Raw genomic sequence first — 16,094 nt, forward strand, 5'->3', positions numbered from 1 at the left:
GACTTGTACTTTTCAACAACTTTATCCCTGACTTGTTTGGAGATCTCCTTGGTCTTGATGGTGTTTGGTTAGTGGTGCCTCTTGTTAATGGTTTTGCAGCCTCAGTGGCCATTCAGAAAAGGTAAAGTGTATATACTGACAGATCATGTGACACTTATATTGCACACAGGTGGACGTCCTGTCACTAAGCATGTGACTTATGAAGGTAATTGCTTGCACCAGAAAATTTTAAGGGCTTTAGAGCAAAAGGGGTGAATACATATGCACATGCCAATTTTTAGTTATTTGATCCCATAAATTTAATTTATGCCTACAATTACTTCACTTCACTAACTTAGACTATTTAGTGCTGATGCAGCACTCAGAAATCGGATTCTAAAAATATTTAAACACCGATTGAAGCAAAATCAATAAAAAGCCAAAGGGGTGAATACTTTTGCTCACCACTGTATGTTATTAAATGTTATATGTGTAAAATGATAACAACAGAGATTAGATGTTCTGTGTCGTCGAAAAAAGGTTCTTCTGGATTATTTCCTCTAGTCGGTCTTATGCACTGTATATATGATTTTATTGCCTTCCTCAATAACTGAACCCCTACATAATGCCAATGAAGTGATAAATTGCAGTGACTGAGTGGTTGAGTTTGATACTGGGTCCAAATCCCACCAAACTCAATGTTTTCAAGGAGCGTGCATGTTCTCCATATGATTGTCTGCATTTCCTCTCACAATCCTAATACACTCTGATAAGGAATTTAGATTGTGAGCCCCAATGTGTGCAGTGATGATCTTCATAAAGAGCTGATTAAATTAATGGAACTACAGTACATAAGCAAGTAAAATAAAAAAAAAAACACACCGTCCTTTACAGAAAACTCATTGAAATCTGATTATTGCCTAGCATCATAATGGAATTTATTTGAGGCACCCTCTTACAAGAACCCAATAGAAGGTAAACTTAATATTTCCTTAGGTTACCTGTTTTGCAGTTCTGTTTTTCTTACTGATCTAATATTTTTCATCCTTATTTCAAAGCATCATCCATCTTAGGAAAAGCTATGGTGTCACAATAATTACACATCCATAGATTTTTGTGCCACTTCTCTAATTGCAATATCATTCATAGTCAGGAAATCACATAATTGAAAATAGTATACTGGTTTCTCTAGAGGAAGGATTCTAAAACTGTGCCCGGAGTCATTCTAGTATTGGCTGGTAACTGGCAGTCCATGAGATTATAGTATATGGCTTGTATAGTACCGTGCGTGCAGTGTCTACATTTTGCTTCATACTATACTTTTTGCTAAGAAGTTGCTAATAATTATATTTTTCATTAGCTATTGTATTGTATGTACACGCATACACACGGCCGGCCAACAGAAAGCCACATAGATAGTAAAAACGGACCTTCTCAAAACTACGCTTTTTTGTGTGGTCAGGTGAAGGGGGTCTAAAGGGATTTCTCAGTAAGGTGTGAAAATAACAAATGAAACTTTACTACCTCTACTCACCAGTTTTTTCACTGCTTCCTCTGATCTTTATTGACCAGTGCTGCAATCAATCACTTAGCTCAATGGCTCATGCCGGCGTTACTTCTAAGCTCAGTCATTGGTTGCAGAAATCATGTATGATATACTTGAGCTATCAACACTGTGGCCTGTCAATAAAGACTGAAGGCAGGGGAGAAAAGTCAGCACTGGTGCAAGTAGCAAAAAGTAAGAGCTCTGCGGATTTTTTTTGTAACCAAAGGTAGCCCATGAAGTTAAAAATAAAAACACTCCTGTAAAGGGTATGTACAAATATTAAGTACTAGGTGTTTCCAGCCAGCTAACGCTCGGCACGCTCATTGCTATCTAATTAACGCTGCTGGTGATTAAACTAAAGTAAATAATGACAACATTCAATAGCGCTTACGCAGGTGGTAAATTAACATGTGGTAATGTGGGGGGACGGAGCCTCGTGTGGTAATTTGTGGGGACGGAGCCTTGTGTGGTAATGTGTGGGGATGAAGCCTCGTGTGGTAATGTGGGGGGACAGAGCCTCGTGTGGTAATGTGTGGGGATGGAGCCTCGTGTGGTAATGTGTGGGGACGGAGCCTCGTGTGGTAATGTGGGGGGGCGGCATTATGTGTGGTGATGTGGTGGGGGGCGGGATTATGTGTCTTGATGTGGTGGGGGGCAGGATTATGTGTGGTGATTTGGGGGGGTGGGATTGTGTGGTAATGTGGTGGGGGGTGGGATTGTGTGTGGTAATGTGGTGGGGGGCAGGATTATGTGTGGTGATGTGGTGGGCGGGCGGGATTGTGTGTGGTGATGTGTTGGGGGCGGGATTATGTGTGGTGATGTGTTGGGTGGTGGGGTTATGTGTGGTGATGTGGTGGGGGGGCGGGATTATGTGTGGTGATGTGGTGGGGGGGCGGGATTATGTGTGGTGATGTGGTGGGGGGGCCGGATTATGTGTAGTAATGTGGTAGGGGGCGGGATTATGTGTGGTGATGTTGTGGGGGGGCGGGATTGTGTGGTAATGTGGTGGGGGGAGAGATTTTGTGTGGTAATGTGGTGGGGGGCGGGATTATCTGTGGTGATGTGGTGGGCGGGCGGTATTATGTGTGGTGATGTGTTGGGAGGCGGGATTATGTGTGGTGATGTGGTGGGGGGCGGGATTATGTGTGGTGATGTGGGGGGGCGGGATTATGTGTAGTAATGTGGTGGGGGGCGGGATTATGTGTGGTGATGTGGTGGAGGGCAGGATTATATGGTGATGTGATGGGGGGGGATTATGTGTGGTGATGTGGTGGTGGGGCGGGATTATGTGTGTTGATGGGGTGGGGGCAGGATTATGTGTGGTGATGTGGTGGAGGGCGGGATTATGTGGTAATGTGGTGGGGGGCGGGATTGTGTGTGGTAATGTGGTGGGGGGCGGGATTATCTGTGGTGATGTGGTGGGTGGGATTATGTGTGGTGATGTGTTGGGGGGCGGGATTATGTGTGGTGATGTGTTGTGGGGTAAAATTATGTGTGGTGATGTGGTGAGGGGCGGGATTATGTGTGGTGATGTGGTGGGGGGCGGGATTGTGTGTGGTAATGTGGTGGGGGGTGGGATTGTGTGGTAATGTGGTGGGCGGGCGGAATTGTGTGGTGATGTGGTGGGGGGCAGGATTGTGTGTGGTAATGTGGTGGGGGGGCAGGATTGTGTGTGGTAATGTGGTGGGGGCGGGATAGTGTGTGGTAATGTGGTGGGTGGGCAGGATTGGGTGTGATAATGTGGTGGGGGCGGGATTATGTGTGGTGATGTGGTGGGGTGGCAGGATTGTGTGTGGTAATGTGGTGGGGGGGCGGGATTGTGTGTGGTAATGTGGTGGGGGGCGGGATTGTGTGTGGTAATGTGGTGGGCGGGCGGGATTATGTGTGGTGATGTGGTGGGGGGGCGGGATTGTGTGTGGCAAAGTGGTGGGGGCAGGATTGTGTGTGGTGATGTGGGGGCGGAGCTACTGTGCAGGGGGCGGGATTAGCGAGTAATCATGATGCCTCTTATATATATAGATTTGCAGAAAAACATTCTGCACATCAATGCTGCACTTTCCAGTACCAATAAATTGAATGAGATTTCTGAAATCTCATACACATGCTGCTTTTTTTTCCAGATTTTATGCAGTTACAAACCTATTGCATGTCTATTCTTTCAAAGATTTTACAGCATTCTTCAGCTATGGAAATAAATAAGGAAAAGATGGATACAAAAAAGTTTTGAGACCGTATAAAAAAGTGCATTTTTTCCTGCCAAGAGATGCAATTTTGGTGCAGATACTTAATGTGTACATATAACCTAGCATTACTCTACAGAGAATGTCTATCATCTAGGTATTGTTCTCCTGTCAAAAATCACAAAATATGCCATGTTGAACCTGGCCTTATGAGGGTTGACCATTCTGGACATCTCCTTGCCCCAGCTGAGAACTTGCTGATGATCAGTCATTAATCTTGGGTCTGGCAGCAAAACCCCCAGCAATCAGCAGTTTTTACTGCGGTATGTAGTTGATTCTCCTGGACACATGAGGTATTACAAGTTGCTCTTTCAAAAGAATACGTTTCTATATAATACCGTGCATGATATCTCAGAGTCTTTCAGAACAACATTTTGGAAGACAGATAAAGACCTTTAACCTACCAGCTATGTTCTCTTTTGCCATTCACTAGTCCTTATACATATTTGGCTGATTTCACATGTTCATTGGAAACCCTATTAGGAGCCTCCATAGCAGATTTCATCAAATTTGATAGAAAAAAGAACGCTACATGTAATGCTATTTTTCCTGACAAAACAATGGACATCGTGGCCAAATGTCAGGCCAAGTGTGCATAGGTAAGGAGTGGTCAGGAGTAATGCCTGTCAGCCAGGCAAGTATTCAGCCATAAGCTATTTGGGCATTGTTCAGATGATGTAAGAGAATGTTAGAGGGACACGTCTGGTGATCTCTCATGGAAAATTGCAATAATTTTCACTGCGTAGTTATACATAGGGTTATGCTGTTAATAGTCTTCCCTTGTAAATAAGAAATTCCTGAACACCTTTGTATTTAATAGTGTAAATGACTGCTCAGTTTCTTGCTGTAATAAAAAGTGTTTAGATGTAAATTGGCCAAAAGGTCACCGTTTTGGGCGAACAGAGTGCTATGAATACGTTCGGTATTGTTAGAGATGGTATGTTCTCTATCAGTAGAATGGAGCGGCCTAGGTACCCAGGCTTGTCCCTGAAGAAGCAAAAGCAAATCCAGTGTTGGGGCTATCCTCGTGGTGTCTTCCTATGGAATCATGGGTAAGAGCAATTCAAGACTTATAGATAGATGTAGCATAACGTGCATTTTATTCAATTGGAGCATTCTATAGTTCCCATACTATGGGCAAAACTTGACCATTTTTGCTTTGCATTATTTGTCCATATGTACAAAAAGCACTTTTGAAATGATTTGTATATTGTGCATGATTGCTCCTCCCACCCTCTCTATTATATATAGATCGAGAGACCCACATTCTTTTCTACCCATCCCTTTCTATATGATTACCTTGTATTGATACATGTTTTTATTTATGTTTATGTGCCTTTATATCTAATAAAGTACTGTATATACTCGAGTATAAGCTTACCCGAGTATAAGCCGACCCCCCTAATTTTGCCACAAAAAACTGAGAAAACTTAACCCTAGAACGCATACCCATAGAAATCTACACATTCACGCACCTGGGGCCTTTTAGGCCTGTTTACAATTATCATGGAATAACTCAAATAAAAATACTTTTCAAAGTTTATTGCAAAGTAAGGATACATCCCCACTAGCACAGGGGTCCGCCAGGACGGGATTCCGTAATGGATCTGACCTCCTGGTGACTCCAGCTAAGGCTGGCGGACGCATACCTGGGGCCTCGCAGGCCTGCCAGGTTACTTGTTTTCTATTTTCTGTAAAATTACTTTAGTTAGAATTTTGAAACTCTAGGTATTCCTCAGGTATATAGTTGTTAGTAATTTCCAGTTGTTCATATATTTTTATGTTATAGGCATTTCGGTATAACAACCTTTTTTTGGGACTACCCCATATTCACGCACCTGGGGCCTTTTAGGCCTGTGTGCAAATAACACGGAATAACTCAAATAAAAATACTTTTCAAAATTTATTTTACAATTGCAAGGTAAGGATGCATTCCCACTAGCGCTGGGGTCCGCCAGGAGGGGATCCGTAATGGATCTGACCTCCTGGTGACCCCAACTAAGGCTGGCGGAATCCCGCCATTCCGGCAGCCTTAGCTGGAGTTACCAGGTCAGATCCATTGTGGATCCCCTTCTGGCGAACCCCAGCGCTACTGGGAACACAGCCTAAGATGTGTATATTTCAAAACATAACTATGTGCATAAAACAACAAAAAAGTAAGTAAACGGGCACGCCAAATATAGGCATTCTATATGCAATTTTTTATGAAAACATTTTTTGGTTGTAGCAAACTTGGTGCAGGAATATTTGTTTGTAACTTTACATATTCCCCCGACAATTCTCGCATATTATTTTTTCGGCTGAATGTTCCTTGCATACATTTTGTCCGCAAGTAGAACAGAAACGCTCCGATTTTCTTTCCTTCTTTGCTGGACAAATATAGCAGCGCTTTCTTTTTTTTCTCTTTGCTCTGGATGTTCCAGAAAGCGTATTCCACATCGGATCATTGCCTCCGTAATTTGCCTTGATAAGCATATCATGCTGCTTCTCTCCATCATAGTAGGCATCAAAAGTTCATATCAAAGTTCTGTCAAAAATAGACGTCTCTTGTCTTTCCTGTTGGCATGGAATTCTGGATTAGTTTGACAATAAACAATGTAGCTATTGAGGGCTGACACATCAAGGATATTGGAAAAAAGGGAATGCAGAATCCACACTCTTCCCAGCAATAGCAGCAATAGCAGAGTCATAAAAGTTCTTCCCCAGCAACAATTCAGACAAAAAGACTGAGTATCACATGTAAACCTAGTACGGGCCTAAAAGGCCCCAGATGCGTGAATATGGGGTAGTCCAAAAAAAAAGGTTGTTATACCGAAATGTCTGTAACATAAAAATATATGAATAACTGGAAATTACTAACAACTATATACCTGAGGATTACCTAGATTTTCAAAATTCTAACTAAAGTACTTTTACAGAAAATAGAAAACAAGTAACCTGGCAGGCCTGCGAGGCCCCAGGTATGCGTTCTAGGGTTAATGACTCGAGTATAAGCCTAGGGTGGAAAATGCAGCAGCTACCGGTAAATGTCTAAAGCAAAAATAGATACCAATAAAAGTAAAATTAATTGAGACATCAGTAGGTTAAGTGTTTTTGAATATCCATATTGAATCAGGAGCCCCATATAATGCTCCATAAAGTTTATGATGGCCCCATAAGATGCTCCATTATTAAAATATGCCCCATATAATCCTGCATAAAGGTTAATACTGGCCCCATAAGATGCTCCATAGACACATTCGCCCAATATAATGATGCACAAATGTTGATTATGGCCCCATAAGATGCTCCATAAAAATATTTGCCCCATATACTGTAATGCTGCGCAAACCTTGATTATGGTCCAATAAGATGCTCCATACAGACACTTGCCCCATATAATGCTCCACAAATGTTAATTATGGCCCCATAAGATGCTCCATAAAGATATTTGCACCATATAGTGCTGCACAAACGTTATGGCCCCATAAGATACTTCATACAGACATTTGCCCCATACAATGCTGCACAAACGTTAATTATGGCCCCATAAGATGCTCCATAAAGATATTTGCCCCATATAATCCTGCACAAATGTTGATTATAGCCCCATAAGATGCTCCATACAGACACTTGCCCCATTTGCTGTTGCTGCGATAAAAAAAAAAATCACATACTCACCTCTCCGTCGCTCAGGCCCCCGGCACTTTCAATATTCACCTGACTTCGTTCTGGCGCCGCTCCATCTTCAGCGTCTTCTGCACTGACGTTCAGGCAGAGGGCGCACACTAACCACGTCATCGCATCTTCTGACCTGAGCGTCACTGCAGAAGATGCTGAAGATGGAGCGGCACCAGAACAAGGAGCAGGTGAACATCTCACAGCACTGCGCTCCCTTCCCCGTTATACTCACCTGCTCCTGGTGTGGTGCAGTCCCTGGCGCCGCAGCTTCTTCCTGTATTGAGCGGTCACCGTTACCGCTCATTACAGTAATGAATATGCGGCTTCACCCCTATAGGAGGTGGAGCCGCATATTCATTACTGTAATGAGTGGTATCATGTGACCGCTCAGTACAGGAAGAAGCTGCGGTGCCGGGGAAGCAGGGATCTGCAGGGACCGTGCCAGGAGTAGGTGAGTATAATTAGACAGCCCCCGCTCCCCCTCCCCTGCCAACCCCTTGGTATGACTCGAGTATAAGCCGAGAGGGGGACTTTCAACCCCTCCAAAAATGGTCTGAAAATCTCAGCTTATACTCGAGTATATATGGTAATATATGTTTTCACAAAAATATTTGGACTTTTACTCCATGTCCTTTCATATTTAAAATTATAGGTACCCAAGCTTATTGAAAACTAGACATCAAAGACACACACTCCAAGATTGTCTGTTATGACATTTTGTTTATTATGGGATGAACCCATGCATTATAGAGGCACTCTGATTATGTAAAGTATTTCACAATGTTGCACAATGTTTGACAGAAATATTGGTAAGAACAATAATTTGTCAGAGCTAATGACTTTTGCTTTGATGGATTATAATTGTGGCACCATAATGGGGCAGAAAATATGTCTCAAAAATCACTGTAAACAATTTATCCTTGGCTGGAACAGAAAATACTGTGCTTTTTTTGTGAATTCTGTGAAAAGGGTTTTTTCTACAGCTAAAGTCTCCCAAATGGTCAAGGTCAACCATTGCTCAGTCTTAAGAAAAAATAATTCTTATGGAGACACAGATGAGAATCACAGAAAAATTAAAATTCTGAAAAACAGATTTAAAACATTTCTTTAACAGCGTATACATGTGGAGATTTCCCTCCGTGTATACTTCAATTACAGGCGCTAATCATAATGTGAACAATGACAAAGGTGCATGGACAGCATTAGATTGTAAGCTCCTGGAAAAGATTGTTCATTGAATTAGATTAGGAGCAGGGTGTAAATTGTATATTAGTTTGTAACCTCCTAGAATCAGCGTGTATACTGTATATTTGAAACCTTGATCCTTAGGAGCTTACAATCTATGCATTTTTCTTTGCTTTCTGAAGTTTATAATTACTGACACCAATACATAGCAACTTTCAGCAGGACAGATTGGATCCAGAGAAATAGTCAATCTCCAAATGTAATGACACTGACGGTGTCACTGGCGCAGCCTAGGGAGCGCTATCAGGGGGCACGGGAATAAACGCAGGGAGTGGAGGAACAAGGCACGTAGTGCACAAGGACTTGAGACTAAGCAGTGAGCACAGGACCTGTAACAAAGTAGTTACGTGATATTAAGGGAGTGAAGTCACTGTACGTGCGGCCGGAGAAAGCAGCTGGGAGAGCGGAGTACAGGGCACAGAACGTAAATGTAGTCAAAGGAAAGCCGAGGGTCAAAAACCAGACAACAGCGTAGTACTTAGGGATAAGACAAAGAGAAAACTGAGACAAGCCAAGGGGTCAGATAACCAGGAATTACAAGGCAGTACAACGCAGGATACAGAGGCAAAAGTCCGGGGACAAACCAGGTCATACACAGCAAAAGCTCACAAGCACAAAGGCACAACGAATACGGACAAGTAACCTGGGTCAGCAACCACAAACCGAGTATACGGAAGTATCACCGACATCAAACCCAGGAACTACCAACAGTAAATAGCCGCCCCAGAATCAAAGAGAGGCAGACTAGAATTAACCCTGACCTGATCAGGATGGAGTCGGAACCATCCTGTCAGAATCATGGAAGGAATTTATCTCTCCCAAGGCAGAAATCTCTGGAGGGTTTCTTTCTCTTCCTCTGGATCTTTGGATCCAGTGGCTCACCTGGTTCTCAATGACTTTTGGCACATTCTGTAGTCTCCACTGGGGATGACTGGGTCACAGTGACTAGGGTTGAGCGACTTTTACTTTTTTAGGATCGAGTCGGGTTTTGTGAAACCCAACTTTGTCAAAAGTCGAGTCGAGTGAAATCGGCCGATTATCGCGCAAAGTCGGGGATCGACCGAAACACGAAACCCAATGTAAGTCAATGGGGAAGCAAAGTCGGCAGTGAGTGGAGGACAGGAAAACACCTACAGTGCCCATTTTAATGTTAAAAACATCAATTTGTGTCACTTAAGCTTGTGAATCTTAATTTACCTTATAATAATAGTTAGGCATTGATTATTGGGGGTCATTTGGCTAAAGTTGTGGGGGGGGGTAGGGCTGGCTCAAGTTTTTGTGGGCCCAGGAAACGCGGACTACGTCATGGCGGTGGAGCAGGGAGAGGTCAGTATTTCAACTTTGCAAGTGCTGTGATCCTGAGCAAGCAGGGGGGGCCCACTCATTCGCATTGGCACTGGCACAGGGCCCCTCAAAGTACAGCGTTGTGTTTGACGGTGGGGGCGCCTCCCACCGGCAGAGACACTTTTGCGTACTATGAGGGGCCCTGTGACAGTAACATCGCCAATGAGTATGCCCTCCCCACCTGATGAAGGAACCTGCACTTTCATCTGCGCCTTCCTCTTTGTCCCCGTGTAAGGTGGCATAGTATGCGGGAAGGGGAACCTGACTTTTAGCAGGGTCAGATTCTGGCTGTGTAGAGTGCAAGGGGAATGTAGTGGTCTGGGTCAATGTACCAGCAGACTCATCTAGCAGTGGCTGGGCAATAGGCAGGATGAGGAGGAAACACAGATATAGGCCCAAATAATAAAGTGGGCTAAATGCAGTTCAAAATTGGTAACAGGACTAACCAGGCGGCATTGCTTTGTTCAGTGGAGGACAACTGTAATGAGAGGCAGACACAGTTAGTAGGCCCAAATAATAAAGTCGGCCAAATAAAGTTCAAAATTGGTAACAGGAGTAAACAGGCGGCACTGCTTTGTTGGCCAAATGCAGTTTAATATCTGATATAGGCCGAAAGCCTGAAGATTGAAGCTCAGCTTTTCTCCTTGGAGGACATCAAGGAGCGGCAGACACCGTTATTAGGCACAACCAAACAAGAAGGTCAAATGCAGGTTAATATCTGATATAGGCTGAAAGCCTGAAGATTGAAGCTCAGCTTTGTTCAGTGGAGGAGAACACCAAGGAGCGGCAGACACCGTTAGTAGGGCCCAACCAAACTTGTAGGCCAAATGCCGTTTAAAATTTGTAAATATAGGCCGAAAGCCTGAAGTTTGAAGCTCAGCTTTGTTCAGTGGAGAACACCAAGGAGCGGCAGACACCGTTAGTAGGGCCCAACCAAACTAGTAGGCCAAATGCAGTTTAAAATTTGTAAATATAGGCTGAAAGCCTGAAGATTGAAGCTCAGCTTTGTTCAGTGGAGGAGAACACCAAGGAGCGGCAGACACCATTAGTAGGGCCCAACCAAACTAGTAGGCCAAATGCAGTTTAATATCTGATATAGGCCGAAAGTCTGAAGATTGAAGCTCAGCTTTTTTCCTTGGAGGACAACACCAAGGAGCGGCAGACACCGTTAGTAGGCCCAACCAAACTAGTAGCCTAAATGCAGTTTCATAGTAAAAATATAGGCCAAAAGCCTGAAGATTGAAGCTCAGGAAAAAAAAACAGGAGAACACCAAGGAGCGGCAGACACCGTAAGTTGGCCCAACCAAACTAGTAGCTTAAATGCAGTTTAATATTCTAAATACAGGCCGAAAGCCTGAAGATAGAAGTTCAGGATAAAAAACCAGGAGAACACCAAGGAGAAGCAGACACCGTTAGTAAGCCCAACCAAACTAGTAGCCCCAATGCAGTTTTCAAATTCCTATAGGCTGAAAACCTGACAATTGAAGCTCAGCTTTTTTCAGAGGAGGACAGCTGTATTGAGTGGCGCAGACAGACACAGGTAGTAGGCCTAAAATAAAAAAGTAGGCTCTATGCAGTTTTAAATAGGTTACAGGGGTACACAGGCAGCATTGGTTTGGTCAGCGGAGGACGATTGCAAGGAGGGACCGCAGACAGACTTACTAAGCCTAAAATAAAAAAGTTGGCTCTATGCAGTTTAAAATAGGTTACAGGGGTACACAGGCAGCCATGGTGTGTTCAGCGGAGGACAATTGCAATGAGGGGCAGACACAGTTGGTAGGGCCAAAAAAGTAATAGGCAAAATGCAGTTAAAAATAGGTTACAGGAGTACGCAGGCGGCCTAGCTTTGTTCAGTGGAGGACAACTGTAAGGAGTGTCTGACACAGTTAGTAGGCCAAAATAAACAGGTGGCATACCTAGGTACAGGGGTGGGCTCCTCTGCTGACTTGCAGACAGTGGTAGTTGGCGCACAGTATTAACTGGTGTAAATGTAGGACAGGGCCCCTGAATATTTTTACTAGCATCAATCATGTCAACAAATTGGTATTGGCAGTGCCATTGAAGGATTTAACAGCACAGACTAAACAGTGGTGGAGCAGTGAGAGGTAATTTTGCAAGTGGTAGAGCACTGTTTGAGCTGGGGGGAACACTCTCTCGTGGGCGGCGGTACTGGCCCAGGGCCCCTCATGTTATGAAGGTGTGTCTGACATTGGGTGTGCACCACCACCGCCAGAGACACTTCATTGTACTATGAGGGACCCTGTGCCAGAGCCGTCGCCCAAAAATGGGCACACCCACCTGTTCAGCCAAACGGCACTCACACGGGTGCTTGCGCCAAGTGGTGACCATGGCCCCGCGGGGGGAGTCAGCCAATTTAGGGAGGTGTAAAAATGCCCTATGGTGGACATACAGCAGCTGCAAATGGAGAAATTGGAGCAGTCAGTAAGACGAGTTCAAAAGCAAGACCTTTTTACAGGAAAAGCTAGGTGTCAGCATTGAAAGGTGGGGCAAAATAATTAGAAATCCACGATTGGTTCATTTTAATGAAGGTTAGATCATCAACATTTTGGGAAGCCAGACGAGTCCTTTTTTCGGTCAGTATTGAACCAGCAGCACTGAATACTCTTTCTGATAGCACACTAGCAGCTGGGCAAGCAAGCTCCTGTAATGCATATTCTGCCAATTCAGGCCAGGCGTCTATTTTGGATGCCCAGTAATCAAATAAGAATGATGTGTGAGGGAGAACATCAATAAGGGAGGAAAAATAGTTCGTAACCATACTGGACAAATGTTGTCTCCTGTCACTTTGAATTAATGCTGCAATACCTGTCGTGTCTGACGTCATTGCGAAATCAATCCACAACCTGGTCATAAAACCCCTCTGTCCAACGCCACTTCTGATTTGTGCACCTCTAACACCTCTGCCATGTTGCCCCCTGCAGCTCGTGTGAGAACCATCACCGCCGCTGTGTGCTGGGAATGTCTGAACCAAACGGTCTACAAGAGTTGCTTGTTTGGTAGCCAATATTTGCTCAAGGTTCTCATGTGGCATGATATTTTGCAATTTCCCTTTATAGCGTGGATCCAGGAGACAGGCCAACCAGTAATCGTCATCGGTCATCATTTTGATAATGCGGGGGTCCCTTTTTAGGATACGCAAGGCATAATCCACCATGTGGGCCAATGTTCCAGGTGTCAATTCACTGCTTGTGCTGGGTTGAGGAGCACTTTCTGGCAAATCAACATCACTTGTCTCCCTCAAAAACCCTGTACCTGAACTTGCAACGCCACCAGTTTCTAATGCCCCTTGAGAAGCTTCCTCCTCCCATAAATATTCATCCCCATCATCCTCCTCGTCCTCCTCCTCTTCGTCCGCCACCTTGTCCAGGAGACTTCCCTGAGCAGACAATGGCTGACTGTCATCAAGGCTTCCCTCGTCCTCGGCTGCAGACGCCTGCTCCTTTATGTGTGTCAAACTTTGCATCAGCAGACGCATTAGGGGGATGCTCATGCTTATGATGGCATCATCTGCACTAACCAGGCGTGTGCATTCCTCAAAACACTGAAGGAATTGACACAGGTCTTGTAGCTTTGACCACTGCATACCTGACAACTCCATGTCTGCCATCCAACTGCCTGCCCGTGTATATGTATCGTCCCACAAATACAGAACAGCACGCCTCTGTTTGCACAGCCTCTGAAGCATGTGAAGTGTGGAGTTCCACCTTGTTGCAACGTCAATTATTAGGCAGTGCTGGGGAAGCTGCAAAGATCTCTGATGGTTCTGCATACAGCTGGAGTGTACGGGCGAATGGTGGATGTGCGAGCAAAGTCTTCGCACCTTCAGGAGCAGGGCGGGTAACCCCGGATAACTTTTCAGGAAGCACTGCACCACCAGGTTCAAGGTGTGAGCCAGGCAAGGAATGGAAGGGCTATGGCAGCCATAAAATTCCTTCCGTTATCACTGACTACCTTGCCTGCCTCAAGATGTACACTGGCCAGCCATGACTGAGTTTCTTGCTGCAAGAACTTGGACAGAACTTACGCGGTGTGTCTGTTGTCGCCCAAACACTTCATTTCCAACACAGTCTGCTTACGCTTACCACTAGCTGTTCCATAATGGGACACCTCATGTGCAACACTGGCAGCTGCGGATGGAGTGGTCGTGTGACTGCGGTCTGTGGACGAGCTCTCGCTTCTGCTGGAGGACAAGGAGGAGGGGTGGTGAACGCCTACAGCCAACTGTTTCCTAGACCGTGGGCTAGGCAGAACTGTCCCAATATGACTGTCCCCTGTGGACCCTGCATCCACCACATTAACCCAGTGTGCCGTGATGGACACGTAACGTACCTGGCCATGCCTACTGGTCCATGCATCTTTTGTGAGGTGCACCTTTCTACTGACAGATTGCCTGAGTGCATGGACAATGCAGTCTTTGCATGCTGGTGGAGGGCTGGGATGGCTTTTCTCGCAAAGAAGTGTCGACTGGGTAGGTCATAGCGTGGTACTGTGTAGGCCATCAGGGCTTTGAAAGCTTTGCTTTCAACCAACCGGTAGGTCATCATCTCTAACAAGGGGCTTAGTCTAGCAATGTGGGTGTTCAAACCCTGTGTACGCGGATGAGAGGACGAGTACTTCCTTTTCCTAACGAGAGTCTCTTGTGGGGTGAGCTGGACTGGAGAGCTGCATATGGTGGAACTAGCGGGTTGGTGATGGTATTCTTGCTGTTGGCCTACATACAGTGTTTCCTAACAAGAACCTGGTGATTCCCTGACTGCTTTGGCCTTGTGACGATACCTCCACACTTGCTGCAGGTGGTGTCGTAAACGGTGGGCTTACAGTGAGGGAAGGAATGTAGCGTTGCTGACTAGCTTCATTGTGAGCGGGTGCAACAACGTTATGGGACGTTTGGTAGTTAGTCCAGGCTTGCAAGTGCATGGTGGTTAAATGTCTACGCATGCAAGTTGTATTTAAATTTTTAACATTCTGTCCTCTGCTAAAGGTCCTTGAGCATTTCTTACAGATCACTTTGCACTGATCATTCGGATCTTGGTTAAAAAATTGCCAGACTGCACTCTTCCTACTATCGAATACCTTTTCAGGCATTGCACACTGTGCTACTTTAACTGGATGGCCACACTGTCCTACAACTGTTTTTGGTTTTGACACACGTTTTTGGCCAGATACGGGCCTGCCAGATGAAAGCTGTTGTGATGTTGATGCCTGCTGCGGCTCCTCCTCCTCCGCTTCAGAGCTACTGCCAGCGGCACCCTGTTCCCCCAATGGCTGCCAATCGGGGTCAACAACTGGGTCATTTATCACCTCCTCTTCTATGTCCTATGCACCTTCCTCTGTGTCACCGTGTAAGCCGGTGCTATAGCATTCGGGACGGGGCACCATAGTCTCATCAGGGACCGATTGTTGCTCAGTACACTGTGAGGGCAATGTTGTGATCTGAGTCAATGGAACAGCATAATAATCTAGCTGTGGCTGTGCATCTGTGCACTCCATGTCCGATTCATCTTGTAATGGGCATGGCCTGTTAACAATTTCCCTTTCTAACCCAGGCACAGTATGTGTAAAGAGCTCCATGGAGTAACCTGTTGTGTCGCCTGACGCATCCTTCACTGTTGTTCTGGGTGAAGGACACAAGGAAGGGACTTGTTCCTGACCGGGAGCATCCACTGACGATGCGCTGCTTTTAAATTTTGCACGTTCCGAAGAGGAGGCGAAAGAGCTAGAGGCAGAGTCAGCAAGGAAAGCCAAAACTTTTTCCTGCTGCACCGGCTTTAAAAGCGGTTTTCCTACTCCCAGAAAAGGGAGCGTTCGAGGCCTTGTGTAGCCAGACAATGATGCTGGCTCAACAACTCGAGACCTAGGTGCTATTTTGCTTTTCCCATGACCACCTGATGCTCCACCACCACCACCATCATTACCAGCTGGCAATGAGCGCCCACGGCCACGACCTCTTCCACCAGACTTCCTCATTCTTAGAAAAATGTAACCAAACTAACAGCCATTATATGGTACTGTAAAACCAGGTAGAAGGTGAATGTACACTTGTTGTGAATTTAAATCAC

The sequence above is a fragment of the Ranitomeya variabilis genome, chromosome 2 (genome assembly GCF_051348905.1).
Source record: "Ranitomeya variabilis isolate aRanVar5 chromosome 2, aRanVar5.hap1, whole genome shotgun sequence".
Classification (NCBI taxonomy): domain Eukaryota; kingdom Metazoa; phylum Chordata; class Amphibia; order Anura; family Dendrobatidae; genus Ranitomeya; species Ranitomeya variabilis.